Raw genomic sequence first — 18,717 nt, 5'->3', positions numbered from 1 at the left:
AGCAGGGACAGAGAAGAGAGAAGAGGACACACACACAGCCCTCCCTCCACTGCCCGCTTCCAAGGCCGGTCAGGCTCCAGCTAGGCGGGAGAAGCTCCAGAGACTCTAGGATTACTCACTTTTATTACTGAAATGAGACTGCTCCTGGGACTGAAAGCAACCAAAGAACATTTTATTGCTTTAAAAACAAAGAAAGCTCCAGGACCTCCCAGAATGTTCATTTAGGCAGGGAAAGAACTAGCCATTCAGAGGGCGGTGCAGGTAAAGATAAAGCCGTTTCTCCCTCGTTTCTTACACAGCCCAGGTGATTCAAGGTAGTGGGTATAGTGGCATCAGGCTCTAATGTCACAGGGGACACCAGCATTGGCCATACACCGGCTATGAGACACGACATCCCCTTCTCCAACAGGGTGTCACCAGCCACAAAACCTCCTACGTGCCGTGCACACGTGCATTCTGTTCGAAGTGTTTGGCCCAAACCCAGTTTAGAACCACAGATATTGTTGCCCACGTCCATCTGCTGGGCGGGATGCATGGGTCTGCCATGGGCACAGGAGCTGCCCACTCAGTCCCACAGCTTGATGGTCAGCACTACCAGCTGGGCACCAGCCCCGACCAACCTCACAAACTTCTGAGGGCAGAAAACAGCCTCGAAACTTGGCCTACTTCTGGAAATGCCCCCAGCAGCAGCAGGCCCATGATGTACCCCTGCCAGCCCACATCCACCCTGTAATGGCAGGGCCGGGGGGCTGGGGCCTCAGAGAGGTGCAGGGGACACGGTCTTTGAGCCTCTGCACCCACTCGGCTCCTCAACCTTTTTCCTCACTTCTTTTTATATAGATGTAATGGGCCAATATTATTACCCTTTAAGGAAAATAACTGCTATGATGCTTCCATCTGGGGCAGAAGCAACTTTATCTTTAGTGAGTGGGTGGCAGATCCACGCTTCCTCCTACAAGAACTGTGGTCTTTAGGAATACATATTTTCCCCTTTCCCCTGGTGGAATTAGGAAAATAATATTTTTTACACTTGTAATTAAGAGCAGAACAGATGGTGACAGTTTAAAAATCTGTTCATGAGGATGGATGTTGGCGGTGGGATCGTCAACAAGATGTAGAGAACGGGGGCGATTCTGTTTTGCTCGATGTGCAGAAGGCCCAGTATTGCAATCCCAAAAACAAAGTATTGGGAATGTGGGAAAAGGAGTGGATGGAAGGTTCATCCACAGTAAGAGGGCAAAACAGCTGGCAATTTAGAAATGCCCATAGAAAAGCCCACCTGCTTCTGTGCAGGCCAGGACAACCCTGCTGCCCTGTGAGACCCTGGCGCCCAGCACCATTTTAAAGACAGACCATCAGCACCTGTGGGAGGCAAGCAACATCGTAATCCTGCATTTCAAATGGTAACGGTGGGCATTTCCTCTATCCAGCGAGGACATGTGGAAACCTCTCATTTGCAGTCTCACTCATGAACACTTTAGATTCACCAAAATCACAACACACAGGAGAACACCTACAAGTTAGCAGCCACCCACGCATGACCAGATGGCTTGGCCTCATTATTTATCACTTTGGGTTTATTCACTCAGAACGTGCTAGGCACTCTTCTGGGTGTGGGGACGAGAGGAAACAGACAGATGAAGTTCCAGTGCCCCACAGTTTATGTTCTAATTGAGAAGACAGGCAAAAAATGAGTGAACCATCAGATAAGGAACATAATTTAAGTGGTGATAACAGCCACGAGGAACATCGAAGCAGGGGAAGGACTGGCGTTCAGCTCCAACATCTAAAGAGCTTGGAAGTCGTCACTCATGTCCTAACAATAAGAAAAAGCTGGACAAACGGAAAGTCAATGACTTTTCTAGGACCCATCAGTGAACTAAATTTGCAGACTGCCCCCTGAAACCTGAAGGGCCAAGAAACATCTCCTCTTGGCTCTGGCAGAGGGAGGAGAAAGCAACCACTGTGAAACACACCCAGAGCCTTCCTCATAACAAAGGCTGCTGTCCAAGGGAAGACACCTGGCCAGAACCTGGTCTCAGAGCCATGGGGGTACAGCCTTCCTCTCACTGCAGCCCCTCTAGCCTTCCTGTCTCACCTAACGGAGTTAGAAAAGCTGTACAAGAAGAAACACCTGTGAAGGTCACAGCCTGGGAACACAGGTGCACCTGGAGACAGAGAAATAATCATAAGATTATAGAATGCTTCCCCTCCCCCACACCTTCCCAGCACACCAACAGGGCTCCAGCGTGACATCAGGTGACAACACTGGATTACAGCCGAAAGAGCTGCAAAATGCAGACTCTCTCTAAGGGAAGCCCAAAGTCGAGACAGCAGGCAAAACCAAGGCCACTGGAGGAGTCTGAAGCCTCTGGCTCCTCTGGCTACAACAAACATGACACATGGCCCCACTCCTAATGAGACTGACATAAACCCTTACACTAAAGGCCTATTACCTCAGTTCCTATTTTACAATATAATATGCCTGGCTTTCAACAACAAATTCTAAAGCACGTAAAAGGCAAAAAATAAATTAAATTTTTTAAAAACCCATATTCTAAAGAAATAAAGCAAGAATCATAACCAGACTCAGAGATGACAGATGATGGAATTATCAGACTGGGAATTTAAAATAACTACAATCAATATGTTAATGGTTCTAATAAGAAAAATAGACAACATGGAAGAACACACAGGTAATGTAAATAGAGAGATGGAAAGTCTAAGAAAGAATCAAAAAGAAATGCTAGAGGGTTGGTCCCGTGGCCTAGTGGTTAAGTTCGACACACTCCACTTCAGTGGCCCAGGTTCAGTTCAAGGTGTGGACCTACACCACCCATTGGTGGCCATGCTGTGGTGGCGACCCACATACAAAATAGAGGAAGATTGGCACAGATGTTAGCTCAGGGCAAATTTTCCTCCACAACAACAACAAAAAAATTTTTTAAAAGAGATGCTAGAAAGTTAAAAAAAAAAAAAAAACTGTAATAGAAATGAAGAATGTCTTTGATGGGCTCATCAGGAGACTCAACATGGCTGAGGATAAACATCAGCAAGCTTGAAGAGAGGTCAATAGAAACTTCCCCAACTGAAATACAAAGAAAAAAAAAAACGGGGGCGGAGGGAGACAGAACAAGCGTGCAAAAACTGTGGGACAATATCAAAAGATACAACACACATGTAATTGGACTACCAAAAGGAGACAAAAGAAAGAATGGAAAAGAAAAAATATGTGAGGTAATAATGGCCAAAACTTTTCCAAAATTAATGATGGGCACCAAACCACAGATCCAAGAAGCTCAAAGAACACCAAGCAGAATAAATACTAAAAAAACCCCAAAAAACCTACACATAAGCATATCATACTCAAACTACAGAAATCCAAAGACAAAGAGAAATCATGCAAGAAGCCAGGAGGTAGGGAAACATTTTATCTACAAAAGAACAAAGCAAAGAATGACAGCAGACTTCTTCTCAGAAACCATGCAAGCAACAAGAAAGTAAAGGAGCATCTTTAAAGTTTTAAGAGAAAAAAATTAACCTAGAATTCTATATACAACAAAATTATCCTTCAAAAGTGAAGGAGAAATAAATACTTCCTCAGCCAAACAAAAACTGAGGGAATTCATCACCAGCAGACATACCCTGATAGAAATGTTAAAAGATTTTTCTTCATGCAGAAGGAAAATTATATAGGTTGGAAACCTGACTCTACATAAAGAAAGGAAGAGTGCCTGAGAAAAAATAAATGAAGGTAAAATAAAATCTTATCTATTTCCTACTCGAATTTGATCTAAAAAACAATGGTTTATTTAAGGCAATAATATTAACAATGTATTGTGTGATTATAGCTTATGGATAAGTAGAATGAATGACAGCCACGTCACAAGGGATGGGAAGGAGGAACTGGGAACACTCTGTTTTAAGGTACTTGCACTAAATGTGAAGAAGTATATTTAGTGTTATTTGAAGGTGGACTTAGATTATTTAAAAATGTAAATTGTAAATTCAGGTGAACACTAAAAAATTTTAAAAAGTATAAATGATAAGCTAAGAGAAGAAATATAATGGAATCACATATAACGGTCAATGAAAACCAGAGAACTGAGAAAAAGAAGCATGTGGTAAGAATAAAAGACAGTTATTCAAAAGTTCGATATTAACCTAAATACATCAATAATCATTTTAAATGTGAATGGGCCAAATACACCAATTAAAAGATAGAGATTGTCAGAGTAAATAAAAACACAAGACCCAACTATATGCTGTCCACAAGAAACTCCTTTTAAATATAAAGACTATGATATGTTAAAAGTAAAGGGATGGAGAAAGATACACCATACTAAGTCTAACCAAAAGAAAATTGGAGTACCAATACTAATTTCAGACAAAGCAGACATTAGAACAAGGAAATTATCATGGATAATGAGGGGGCATTACATAATGATATGTAATTCAATTCAATTCTCCAAGAAGAGATCACAATCCTGAAGAGCTATGCACCTAACAAAAGAGCATCAAAATATATGAGGCAAAAACTGATAGAATTAAATGGAGAAACAGACAAATCCACTATTATAATTGGAGCCTTCAACACCCCCTGTCAGTAACTGATGGAACAAGCAGGCAAAAAATCAACAAGGATAGTTCACTTTAACAGCACTATCAATCAACTGGACCTAATTGACATTTATAGAATATTCCATCCAACAACAGCAAAATACATATTCTTCTCAAGCTTGTATGGAACATTCACCAAGTGTTTTAATCCATTTGAGCTACTCTAACAAAATACCATAGACTGAGTGGCTTATAAACAACAAACATTTATCTTTCAAGTTCTAGATGCTGGAAGTTCAAGATCAGGGTGCCAGCACTGTCAGGTGAGGGTCCTCTTCCAGGTCTCAAACTTCTCATTGTGTCCTCATATGGCAGAAGGGACGAGGGGGCCTCTTTCATAAGGCGACTAATTCCATCATGAGGACTCTGCCTAATCACCTAATCACCTCCCAAAGGCCAAATCACTTCCTAATACCATCACCTGCGGGTTATGATTTCAACATAAGAATTTGGGGGCGACACAAACATTCAGACCACAGCACCAAGATAGGCCACTTTTGGGGCCAAAAAGCACACCTTAACAAGCTTTTAAAAAATAGATATTGCACAAAGTATTTTCTCAGACCAGACTGGAATTAAACTAAAAATCAGTAACAGGAATATATGTGAAATCCCCAAATATCTGGAAATTAACACAATTCTAAATAACACATGGGTCAATGAGGAAAGATGGGGGGAAATTTTTAAAAATTTTTTTGAACTAAATGAAAATGAAAATACCACTTGTCAAAATTTGTAGAATGTAGCAAAAGCACTGCTTAGAGAGAAATTTATGGCATTAAATGTAAATTTAGAAAAGAAGAAAGATCTAAAATCAATAACCTAAGCTTCTACCTTAGGAAACAAAATGAAGAACAATTTAAGCCTAAAGCAAGCAGAAGAAATATAATAAAAATTAAAGCATAAATCAACGAAATTGAAAACAGGCAAATCATAGAGAAAATCAACAAATCCAAATCTGTGTTTTTGACCAAGCTAACCAAGAAAAAGGAGCAAAGACACAAATTACTAACATCAGAAAGCAAAGAGAGGTCATCAATACTGATACCATAGACATTAAAAAGATACTAAAGGAAAAGTACAAAGAACTCTATGCCCAAAAATTTGAAAATTTAGATAAAACAGACCAATTCCTTAAAAGATATACACTACCAAACACATACAAGCAGAAATAGACAAACTGAATAGCTATATGTATTAAAGAAATTGAATCAATAATTAATAACCTTCCAAAAAGAAATCGCCAGGCCCAGATGGTTTCTCACATGAATTTTACCATTTAAAGAAGAAATGATACCAATTCTCTATGATCTATTTCAGAAATTAGAAGAGGAAGGAACACTTCCTAACTCATTTTATGAAGCCAGTACTACCCTAATATCAAAACCAGACAAAGACATTACAAGAAAAGAAAACTCTAGAGCAATACCCTTCATGAACATACACTTAAAAATCCTCAACAAAGTATTAGCAAATAGAAGCCAAGAATGTATAAGAAGAATTATATACCATGACCAAGTGGGATTTATTCCAGGATGCAATATGAGAACATGAGAAAATCAATCTGTGTAATCCACCACACAATAGACTAAAGAAGAAAAATCATATGATCATATCAATTGATACAGAAAAAGCATTTGATAAAATCTAATACCCATTCTTGATTTAAAAAAAAATATGAATTGGGCCGGCCTGGTGGCACAGCGGTTAAGTGCGCACGCTCTGCTGCAGCCGCCTGGGGTTCTGATCCCGGGCGCGCACCAATGCACCGCTTGTCAAGCCATGCTGTGGCAGAGTCCCATATAAAGCAGAGGAAGATGGGCACGGATGTTAGCCCACAGCCAGTCTTCCTCAGCAAAAAGAGGAGGATTGGCAAATGTTAGCTGAGGGCTGATCTTCCTCACCAAAAAAAAAATATACATATATATGAATAGAGAACACCCTTAGCTTGATAAAGAGCTTCTACAAAAACACCTACAACTATTAGGGAAATGCAAATCAAAACCACAATAAGATACCACTTCACACTGATATGGTTGGCCATAATTTTTTAAAAAAAGAAAAGAACAAGTGTTGGTGAGGATGAGAAAAAAGTGAACTCTTGTATAATGCTGGTGAGAATGTAAAATGGTACAGCAGTTGTGGAAAACAGTTTGGTAGCTCCTCAAAAATTACCATATAACCCAGAAATTCCACTCCCAGGTATATACACAAAATAATTGAAAACAGGTATTCAAACAAATACTTGTACACACATGTTCAAAACAGCATTATTCACAATAGCCAAAAGGTAGAAACAACCCAAATGTCCATCAATGGCTGAATGGATAACCAAAAGCGGTATATCCATACAATGAAATAGTATTCAGTCATAAAAAGGAATGACGTGCTGATACATGCTACAACATGGACGAAACTCATAAACATTATGCTAAGTCAAAGGAGCCAAATACAAAAGGTCTCACATTGTATGATTTCTAAATTATAGGAAACATCCAGAATAGGTAAATCCATAGAGACGAAAGCAGAGAGATGGTTGCCAAGCAACTGGGTCGGGGGAGAATGGGGAGTGACCACTTAATGGTTATGAGTGTTTCCTTCTGGGATGATGAAAATGTCTTGGAACTCAATAGTGGTGATAGATGTACAACACTTGGAAATGCACTAAATGTTACTAAATTACACACTTTAAGATGGCTAATGGTTAATTTCATGTTATGTGAATTTTACCTCAATTTTAAAAAAAACAACTATAGGTAACATATTTAACAGTGATAAACTGGAGACTTTCCCCCTAAGATTGAGAATAAGGCAAAGAGACTGAGAAAAATGACATCCAACACAGTGGGATATTCAGGATGACGAGGACAGAAAATCGTGAGTTGATTTGTCAACACTGAGTGTTGGTGACTGGATGACAATTCTCAGTGAGAGGAGAGGGTGAGAAGCCAACCAGAGTGAGCTGAAGAGTGACCGGGCCGACTTCTGGTTTTTAAGAAGTGGGTCACAACCTTTCTGTGTCTTCTCTTTTGTGTGTGGGTGTGGGTGTGGTGTGTGTGTGTGTGTGAGGAAGAGTAGCCCTGAGCTAACATCTTTTTGCTTGTGGAATCTTCCTCTTTTTGCTTGAGGAAGACTGTTGCTGACCTAACATCTGTGCCCATCTTCCTGTATTTTGTATATGCGACACCGCCACAGCATGGCGTCATGAGCAGTGTGCAGGTCTGTGTCCAGGATCCGAACCCGCAGAGCAGAGTGCATGTACGGGCCAGCTGGGCCAGCCCTTGCATCTTCTCTTGAAATCACTCAAAAACAAGAACAAGAAATGGAAATAAACACTAATCAGAAATTGAACTGTCTTAGATCTGGAGGATGTTTGTTACTGTCTCATGATCTAACCTGATACTTATTTTACAAGGATTTATCCCAAAATTATGATATAACTATACGGGTTAGATAGAGCAGCTCTACCAAGGGAAAACTATGAGTTAAAATCATCTTTATCACAATAGGAAGTCCAGAAATAACAGATCATACATATTCTTTACCAATATGGAGATAAATCCCAGAAGAAATGGCTGAAAGCTAGAAGCAGTGGTCCATGGGGAGTGGGATAGGGCAAGAACTGCACAGAGACAGTGGGGGTGGCGGCCAGGGGTCTGCTATTTTTTTCATAAAACTTTTAGAACTCTTGGACTTCTTAAAATATGTATACGTATTATGTTGATAAAAATAATATTTGAAAAAGTCAATCAAGGGCTTGAGGGGGCCAAGGGTGGGTGGTACATGTCATGTCCCAGCAAGAGATGACCTGGCCAAGAAGGCTGTGTAAGCACGCCCATGCATAGGGCTGAGTCCTAGCTGCCTCAGTTTACCCAGCACACGGGACAGGGCCCCACACAGTGACGGAGGTGGCTGAGGCTTTGGAGCCACACGTGGTGGGTCTGAATTCTGGTTCTACCACTTTCGGGTTCTGTGCACATGGGCAAGAACTCAGTTTTCTCACTGGCCTTTGGTAGTGAGCATTCAAGGAGTCTCTATGTAGCGCCCTCAGCACAGTGCTCGGCCCACACGTGGCAAATCAATGGTGTTACTGCTGCTTATAAGATCTCAACAAATAGTTGAAGGAGCTGCAGGGTTGAGAGGCACAAGGAGGATAGAATGGGGTGTATCAGGAAGTTTCCTGAAAGAGGGTGTGAAGTGGGGTTGGCACTGAGCTAGCGCAGTGGGAACAGGGTTTGGATCAGGGACTGGACAATGGAGACATCAACAGGAGCAAAGCCATCAGGGAGGGCACTGTGGGAGCCAAGCAGGGGCTGTATAAGAACAGGGACCTGGAAGGCGAGGGCAGACCACCCACTGAGGGACAGAACGTGGGCTGGGAACTCAGCTGTGGCCCGCTGTGTGCTGCACTCAGGTACTCCGCTGGGGAATGGGCTTGTGAGTGCGGGATAACGATGCTCCCCCCCTCTGCTGCATAGGCTGCTCCAATGACCAAACCCAGCAGGCAGCTGGAGGATGGGCCCCACCCCGGGAGGGGACTTGTTATGCATTGAATTATGGCTGTGGAAACAATGTTCAAGCCTTAATCCCCAATACCTGTGCATGTGACCCTATTTGGAAATAAGGTCTTTGCAGATGATCAAGGTAAGCTGAGGTCATCAGGGTGGGTCCTAATTCAATATGGCTGGTGTCCTTATGAAAAGGAGAAATTTGGATTCACATACAGACACCCAAAGAGAAGGCCATGTAAAGATTAGAATTATGCTGCCACAGCCAAGGAACGCCAAGGATTGCTGGCAGACCACCAGAAGCTGGGACAGAGGCCTGGAACATACTCTCCCTCACAGCCCTCCGGAGGAACCATCCCTGCTGACACCTTGATCTTAGACGTCCAGCCTCCAGAACTGTGAGAGAATAAATTGCTGTGGTTTAAACCACCCAGACTGTAGTACATTGTTTCAGCAGCCCTAGAAAACTAATAAGGCCTGGTAGCTCTCATTCCCAGCAGGTGACACCCCTGAGCGGGGGACACCCTCACACCTGACCTCATCTGATGCCTCAGACACAGCCCTAGTTCTTGCACAATCCACCTGTGGGGACTTTCTGCAGTGGTCCCACTCCACCTGCTGCCCCTGGGGAGGGCCCTGCCCACACCAGCAGCGCCTCAGGCCAGCCACCTGGGTCAACAGTGAGCAGCCTGAAGTGCAGAACAATTTAGGAACTGTTATGGCCGGGGGGCCCCACATCCCGCAGGCCCTGCCTCCTGGGCTCCCAGGGAGACCCACTCACCCAGATGCCCGGGGTCCATCAGCACCCTAACAGGAAGGGGGGTACCCAAGGAGGCAACACGGCACCGCTGGGAGAACCAGAGCCACTCAGGACAGCAGAGAGGGGTCCAGAGGGTCTGAAAGGAGAGACGGACAGGTCACAGGAAACACACAGTCTACCGCGTGGCCTTTCATCCTCTAGGAACGCCCTGTACTCCTTCCTTTCTCCCCAAAATAAAAGTAAACTGATCAAAACAGAAAACAATGTAAAACTTTAGTGTGGCTGCATTTAAGCTTTTGTCAGAGGCAAGGGCAGCGCCACCATCGCTACTCTCCCAGCTCCCATTTAGCACATGAGCCCCAACACAAACACGAATGTCACGTCAGGCAGAGCACGGCGCTGACAGCCACAGGCCCACTCACTTGGAATCTCCAGGCCCGAGAGGACTCTCAGCCATCCGCAAGACAGTCCTGGCCTCGGCGGCTGGCTTGTCCACACGAGATTCAGCAACGCTCAGATCTTCTGGAGACTGAAAGAAAAGAACACAAACAGAGCATCAGCGGGCTGAGCACGCAAGCCACCCGTTTATGAACAGAGGGGCGGTCACCCACCCACGGGACGGATCGCTCACTCACATAAGGGGCCATCAGCTCCCTGCGCCATAACCTCGAAAGCAGCTCAGAACCCGGGATCAGAACTTGAGGGTTCTGCAGTGTGGCCGGACATTTTGAAAATCAGAGTCCCAAGGGGATCATAAGTCTCCCCAGGTTTTCAAGTGAGCCCTCTTGTTTCTTCCCGGGGTTCAGCAAGCACAGACAACTGACGATTTGAGGCGGGGAGCAGCTGGGCCTCAGTCCCAGAGCAAGGGGAATGCATTTCTCAAACCCTTTGGAGGAAGATACGGGAAACCCCGTGGCATTAATATTTCAGGTCTCATTTGCTCTGACAGGAAATGAAGCACATTCTTCAAAGTTCTGTTCCCCACTTGGTTTTCCAAACAAGCAAAATGCTACACAAGATACAGAGCTTGGTGTCCTTGGGTTATTTATCTTAAAATCATGTGTGCTGCACATGGTGGTGGAAGAATTCTACAAAATACACTAAACAAAGCCTTTTCAAAGAAAGGGTGACCATGTGCACATGTGGGTGCACAGTGCAAGCCATCCCATGTACAAATGACATCGTTTCCCCTGACACATGGGGGCACCAGCACTCAGCCCGCGGCCTGCAGAGCAGCACCCACCTCGCGTGGGCCATCGCCTAGATCTCTGCGTGGAGCTGGACCGCAGAGACACCTGGCTCACACCCTCGCTCTGCCACCTGCAGCCTGAAGACTAAGGAACCCACCCATGCCTCAGTCTCCTCACCTCAGAGGATGATGGCAGCACTGAGATATCGGGGTTCAGGCCCCACCTCCCACACATGCACAAGGGTCTCCCTATCATGTCAAATGAGGACACTGACGCCCATGACTTATGAGGTTCCTTGAGCTTTAACATTGATGGCTGCTGCCATGTTTCCTGCCCAGAGCAGGCCACCCAGTGGAGGCCTCCAAACACAGGCCTGCTCCACCCACTGTGGGCCCACTCAGAAACCGATGGAGCAGGGCGTCATGGTCCATGCAGATAACACCCAGGCCAAACCACACCTGTGCCTGCCCTCACCTACAGCCAGGGACTCTAATGGGGCACATGGAAGCACGGTGCTACATGACAGGGTCATCAACTCTGGACCACAGTGTGGGAGGCGAGCAAGCTCCCAGTCCCGGGCCCTGCCCTTTGCTGCAGCCTCACCTCTATCACACCCCAAGACCCCACGCTGTCAGTGCCTCATCCCCTCCATGCCAATGTTTGAGTCCTTCTCTTTTTTGTTCCTCCAGAATCTTACTGATAAACTCCTATTCATTCTTCAAAACCCAACTGGGAGAGACATCCCTGAACTCCGAGTAACCACACTCTTCTCAGTTTGTCTTGTTTCTGCAGTTTTCACAATCATTCCCTCCTGCCCGCTCTAGAAGCCTGCCTGGCCCCACGAAGGCATACCATTCCAGAGACTGGAAATGGCACTGCGGCCAGGAAACCAAGGACATGGGCCTCAAACACAGCCTTAAAGAAAGGGGAGGATAAATACAAGGAGCTTTAAAGACTGAGAAAGGACTCCGTGGGGGGGGAGCACTGGGATGGGGTCAAAGACACCAGCTACGGCAGAAGGGAAGCAGCGGAACGTGCAGAACATGCCGCTGAAACCATGCTGAGCATCGAACACCAACCTCGGAGGCCAGTTCTCATCTCACAGGCAAATGGGTCCCCCAGAAGTTCCGGACTGTAGAGAGGGGTTATCGTGTCAATACGGTGCAGGATGACCCGGGAGGGGCAGGGGTCATCCAAGAGCCCCCAGAAAAGAAATGCAGAGGTCACCCTGGGGGTCAAACTCGCAGAGCCCCTCGGGGAGAAGACAGAGGCATGACACTCACTGAGCCCCCACAGGGTATGTTGATGATGAAGCCACTCAGGAGAGGCCTGCAGAGAAAAGCTCCCCCGTGACCCCCGCCTGCTCCCCATGACCCCGGGCCCTGCGTCGTGTGCGGAAGCCGCCTGCCAGTCCCCAAAGCTGTGTAATCACCACACTGCAAAACGCCTTTAGCCAACCTGCCCGTTAACTGCCACGGGCCACAGGCTGCCACATGCCGTATGGCTCTGAGGCTAAAAAAAACAGCCAGCTTCTTGGCGACACTCCTCCCCCAGAGGCCATCTGCAGAGTCAGAGGCGCGCTGCCTGGAACTGGGGTGTCTTCAGTCTGTCATCCACCCTCCACTCAACAGCCAGCTGTAGGGCCAACCTGCTGTGTGCAGGCCCAGGCCCTGGGCTCTCTGCTGCCATGCCTGGCAGATGACCCTCCTGGCAGGGTGCCGGTGACATCATGCCTTCCTCCCTGTACTTAGCCTCACATGGCCCACCCAGAAAAAGGGTTTGCAGGGAAATGCAAAACATTCCAGCAACTCATAAATCCCCAGTCGTGAACTGACCGGGGATAAAGCAGGGTTCCCAGGGGCCAGCTGCTGCCCTCCACCACGGCTTCCCAACCCCAGAAAAAACATGGGAAGGCCAACGCCAGCACTCTGCTCCTGGTAACTAACCACCCTAGCCCACCTCACAATGAATAGTGACCCAGTGTTGAAGTGACCCAGCTGGGAACAGCCGAGCCGGGGCTGGGCTAGCACGGGGACACTGCCAGAGGACAGCCTGGCCTGTTGGGAGAGACATGGTGCTGGCAGCATCACGCCCACCTCCACCAGACCCACACTGGCCCTGGGCCCCTGGACAGCAGGAAAATGGTCGAGCTCTAGAGGGCAGGGCTCGCAGGGTCAGGCCTATCCCCAGGGTCGAGGGCAGCTCCAACCTTTGTAACCTGCTAGAGTCAGCCCTGTGTGTGCTGTGGCCAGGCTACCCAGCCCTGCCCCAACTCCTGCTCACACCCCACAGGCCACCACGCACACAGTCCACCATCATTTAGTCTTCTCTCAGCCAAGAGAAGGTCCCAGTGTGTCCCCTCCCCAGGCTCACCCACCCAAGGAGGCTCAGTGAGGCCTTTCTCCACCAGGCCCCTAGAGAATCAGAGACAGAAGACATACAGCTGGCCAACAGGCACATGAAAAGGGGCTCAACAGCACTAACCTTCAGGGAAATGCAAATCAAAACCGCCATGAGACATCACCTCACACCTCTTAGAACGGCTATTATCAAAAACACAAGAAATCTCATTCACTGCTGGTGGGAATGCAAACTGGTGCAGCCTCTATGGAAAACAGTATGGAGATTCCTCAAAAAACTAAAAATAGAAATATCTGGGCCGGCCCCGTGGCTTAGCGGTTAAGTGCGTGCGCTGCGCTACTGGCGGCCTGGGTTCGGATCCCAGGCGCGCACTGACGCACCGGTTCTCCGGCCAGGCTGAGGCCGTGTCCCACATACAGCAACTAGAAGGATGTGCAGCTATGACACACAACTATCTACTGGGGCTTTGAGGGGAAAAAATAAATAAATAAAATCTTTAAAAAAAAAAAAAGTGTGCTGAAGCAAAAAATTAAAAAAAAAAAAAAAAAAGAAATATCTTATGATCCATTATGATCCAGCCATCCCACTTCTGCGTATTTATCCAAAGAACTTGAAATCAACAATCCAAAGAGGCATATGCACCCCTATGTTCATTGCAGCATTATTCACTATAGCCAAGATGTGGAAGCAACCCAAGTGTCCACCGACAGATGATTGGATAAAGAAGGTGTGGTATACATATATATATATATATATATATATACACAATGGAATACTACTCAGCCATAAAAAAAAGACAAAATCATCCCATTTGCAACAACATGGATGGACCTGGAGGGTACTATGTTAAGTGAAATAAGCCAGACAGAGAAAGACAAACACTGTATGACTTCACTTGTGTGGAATACAAACTAACACATGGACAGAGAGAACAGTTTGGTGGTTACCAGGGGGAAGGAGTTGGGGGTGGGCACAAGGGGTGAAGGGCACATTTATATGGTGACTGACAAATAACAATGTACAACCGGAATCTCACAATGTTATAAACTATTATGACATCAATTAAAAAAAACACAAGAAATATCAAGTGTCAGTGAAGATGTGGAGAAAAGGGATCCCTTGTGCACTGCTGATGGGAATGTAAATTGGTGCAGCCACTACGGAAAACAGTATCAAAGTTCCTCAAAAAATTCAAAATAGAACTACCATATGATCTAGCAATTCCACTTCTGGATATATATCTGAAGAAAATGAAAACACTAACTTAAAGAGATATCTGCGCTCTCATGTCCATTGCAGCATTATTTACAATTGATAAGACATGGAAACAACCTAAGTGTCCATCCATGGATGAATGGATAAAGAAGATGTGGTATATATATGCACCTACATATACATATACACACAGTGGAATATTATTCAGCCATAAAAATGAAGGAAATCTTACCATCTGCAACAACATGGATGGACTCTGAGGGTATTATGCTAAGTGAAATAAGTCATAAGGGAAAGACAAATAAGCTATGATCTCACTTATATGTGGAATCTAAAACAAACAAACAAAAAAAAACGAGCTCATAGATACAGACAACAGATTGGCGGTTGCCAGAAGTGGGAGGTGGGAGGTGGGCAAAATGGGTGAAGGGGGTCAAAAGGTTCATATCTCCAGCTATAAAATAAATAAGTCCTGGGGATGGGATGTGAAGCATGCTGACTATAGTTAATAATACTATATTGCATATTTGAACATTGCTAAGAGAGTAGATCTTAAAGTTCACATCACGAGAAAAAGAAAATTTGTAACTACGTATGGTAATGGATCTTAACTAAGTGTGGTAATCATTTCACAGTATAACCAAATATCCAATCATTACACTGTACACCTGAAACTAACATAACGTTATTTGTTAATTATACCTCAATTTGAAAAAAAGAATCTGAGAAGGCAAAAACCCAGGTCTGGGAAGATAGAAACGAGAATGTGTGGACCAGGGACAGGGGCCCAGATGTTAGGGTCAAAAGGTCCTGCCCTGAGGCTCTGCCCAGTGCAGATACAGCCCGGCCTCCAGGTGGTGAATGGCAGCCAGGGCAGGCACATCCTCCTTGCAGCCCTCAAGCAAACAGCACATGGCCCTGGCGGGCATCCTGGCACAGTTAAGTCAGTTTCCGTGAAGCCCTTCATGTTTCCTCCACCTCCAAGAGCCGAAGAATCAGAGGAAGCCAAACGTGGGTCCCCAAACGTGAAGCATGAATGTGGAGAACTTGCTCTCATCTTCCCCCAAAGCCTCATCTCAGTTGATGGCTACTGTCCTTCAAGTTGCTTAGGCTGAAGCCTTGGAGCCAACCTGAGCCTTCTCCTTCCCTTATCCCCACACCCATCAGGAAACCATGCTGGCTCCACCTTTGAAATCAACAGACTCCCAGTACTGTTCCCCCATGACCACCAATGCCCTGGGCTGAGCAGCCATCTCCTAACAACTCTCTGCCTCCTTGCTGGCCTCCTTCCAACCAGCCTTGGTGCATCAGTCCAAATGATCCTTCCCAACGTTAAGTCCTCACCATGGTCTCCGGGGCCCTACACAATCTGGCACCCGCCCCTTTCACCTCCCCTCATGACCTCTCCTGCTATCCCTCTGCCCTCACTCCCTCAGCACCAGCCACCTGGCCTCCTTGCTCTTCCTCAAACACAGCAGACAGGTGCTACCCCAGGGCCGTTGCATGGGCCATTCCCCTAGTTGTCCATATGGCTCCCTCCCTCCTCTCCTCCATGTTGCTGCTGCTCATACCTCACCCTCCCCGAGCACCCTACTTAAAACCAGAACACCACCCACCCAGCCTTTCCCGGCCTCCTTCCCTGCTTTATGCTTCCAGCACCTAACACAGGACATATTTCTTTTATTTATCTTGGTTATCGTCTGCCTTCCCTCACTGAAAAGTGGGCTCTCTGAGGGCTGGGATTTTCCATCGACACTCAGTAAACACTTGTGGAATGAATGAATGCGTCCGTCCTCACTTGGAGGGAAGCAGGACACGTGTATGCCACAGCCGGCACCTGGTGACCCAGGAAGCTGACGGGCACACGGCACTGCTCTCCACCTCACACGGTGATGCTGACGAGACTGGCTCTCCAAACCACCCAGCAGGAAGAACAGGGTCCAACTGTCCCCTCAAAATAAACCCTGAAAGGGTGCTACCAGGAGCCCAGAGCTAGAAGCACCCCAGGCCAACCCTTCCTTTCGCAGGGGAGGCAGCGGGCTCAGAGGGCAGCGTGGACTCTCGGCGTGCAGCTGGGCCGCACGTCCAGGGCCCTCCAACCATACAACAAGCCTCGCCGTGGTCTGCAGCCCTGACTGCTTCTCAAGAACACCCCTGGCAGCAGGGGGCACAGGCCCTGGACCAGAGCCGGGCACGAGCACCCCCAGAGGCGGCCAGGCAGTGGTGAGGAGCGGGCTGGGCCAGACCGCCTGGGCGTGCTTCCTGAGAACCCTGCAAACTAAACTCCCCTGGCTTCTCGCGTCCCCTCTAGAGCACGGGGCCTCTCAGAGACCTCAGCATGCTGGGGGGGGGGGGGCGGGGGGCATCAACAGGCGCCCACGTGCAGGGGGCAGCGCCCACCGGGGCTGAGTCCGCCCGCCACGCTTCCAAGCAAGACCCAGACTCCAGGCTGCGCCGGGACACACAGAGACAGAAAAGGAGAAAAACACCTCTGCAAAGACGGACAGGAACCAGCATTTTAAGCAAAATAATGAGAGGAAATAGACTCCAACAGCCCCTTTCCTCAATACTGTTCCAGAGTTCTCCTTACTAACCTAATGTGGGCACGCTCTACAAGGCCTTCTGAACCATGCTATGCAGACAGGAAACAGTAAGGTTCACCACAATTTTCCTGAAAAATAAAATGCTCTCCCATGATGGAAGGAAATAACCACATCGTGGCGTGGTGGCGGGTCTGGAACAGCCGTCCACGGCTCGTGTCCACGGCTGGATGACAAGCACCCTCCCCATCAGCCAGGCTCCCTGACGGAACCCACGACACACAAACCCAGCGAGGACGGCGCCTTGTTCTCCAGCTTTTCCTGGGAGGGGCGAGGCGGGGGAGGAGATGAACAGGGGTCTGCGTGGTCATCCCCCCTGATCCTCTGCAGGTGGAGGAGGCACAGATGAGGAAGCAGGTCCTAGGGGAAGGAGCCCACCTCGGCTGACGCTCGTGGGTAGAGGGGTGCTCCCTAACTTCGGGTGACTATGCAGGCACAGGCGTCTGGCCTGAGGGAAAGTCTAGGACGGCCACTTCCCCGCGATGGCCCCGGGGGACCGGCTCATGGCTGTGCTCACAGGCCGAGCCCCTGGCCAGGACAAAGGCAGGAGGGGATCCACTCTCCTTCACAAAAACTCAAATCCACAGGCACACCCCACCTCAGAGTTCCTTGTCCCTTTCAAAGGGTCCTGGGAGCTGAGGCACGTTCTGAGAACATCTGTCCTGGGAAGGTGCTCTGGTCCAGGTCCACGGCACCCCCCAGCATGGTGCCTGTGACAATGGCCATATCAGGCACCTGCGCAGGCTCTGAAGGCAGCAGGGCCACCCAGTCAAGTGTGTGGGGTAAGAGAATCAGGATCAACTGTCAATGGCAGCAAAATGGTGACTCTAGAATGCACTGACCACAGGCTCCTGTGCCTCAGAGAGCAGCACTGCAGGGAGGAGAACGGAGCAAGACCCAGGCCCCAGTGGAGAGCACAGAGGGGCCACAACGGTTTAGGGCAGAGGGATCAGGACAAGTCCACCCCCAGGCCCGGGGCAGAGGGTCCTCCCCAGACGGGAGCCCCTTGTCCTGCAACTATAACTTGGAGGGCTCTCCCTCCAAGAATCCCTCCAGGCCCATCTGCCCAGAGTGAGAAAAACCAGCAGGCACTGAGCCTCACCCTGGTGAGTGAGCAGCAGCCTGAGGGAATTTCACTCTTACCCTGTCCTACCAGGCCAGCAGAGGCTCAGGAAGGGCAAGGCACTTGCTCAAGGTCACAGAGCTAAGTCCCAGGTGGAGCCAGGGCCCAAACACCTGGTGACCACATTCCAAAACTCTGTGTCCTTGTGCCCACTGTTCCATCCCCCGTCTGGGCTTCGGACATGGGTAGCATTCAAGGCAGGATGTGATGATGTGGCCACATCTTTTTAAGCAATTAAGCATTTTTAGGTATATCTTTCTACTTTGCCAACTTTTGAGAATGTTACAATTTTGTCTTACGCCAAAAGGAGACTTCCCTTTGACCATCCTAAGTGTCCTCA

General features: G+C 47.5%; 1 protein-coding gene across 6 annotated transcripts in view; it reads right to left on the bottom strand.

The window, feature by feature from the left end:
• Window positions 1–18,717, bottom strand: part of APBA2 (amyloid beta precursor protein binding family A member 2) — a 230,190-nt gene that overhangs the window by 178,435 nt on the left and 33,038 nt on the right. For all 6 annotated transcript variants that reach the window (XM_058542280.1, XM_058542279.1, XM_058542281.1 and 3 more), the window contains exon 2: window positions 10,311–10,417. The gene's annotated coding sequence lies outside the window, so the exon portion shown is untranslated. The remainder of the gene's footprint in view (window positions 1–10,310; window positions 10,418–18,717) is intronic.

Source organism: Diceros bicornis, chromosome 5, assembly GCF_020826845.1.
Source record: "Diceros bicornis minor isolate mBicDic1 chromosome 5, mDicBic1.mat.cur, whole genome shotgun sequence".
In the NCBI taxonomy this organism is placed as follows: Eukaryota; Metazoa; Chordata; class Mammalia; order Perissodactyla; family Rhinocerotidae; genus Diceros; species Diceros bicornis.
Note: the sequence above shows the minus strand (reverse complement) of the source record. Positions and strands in the feature narration are given on the sequence as shown.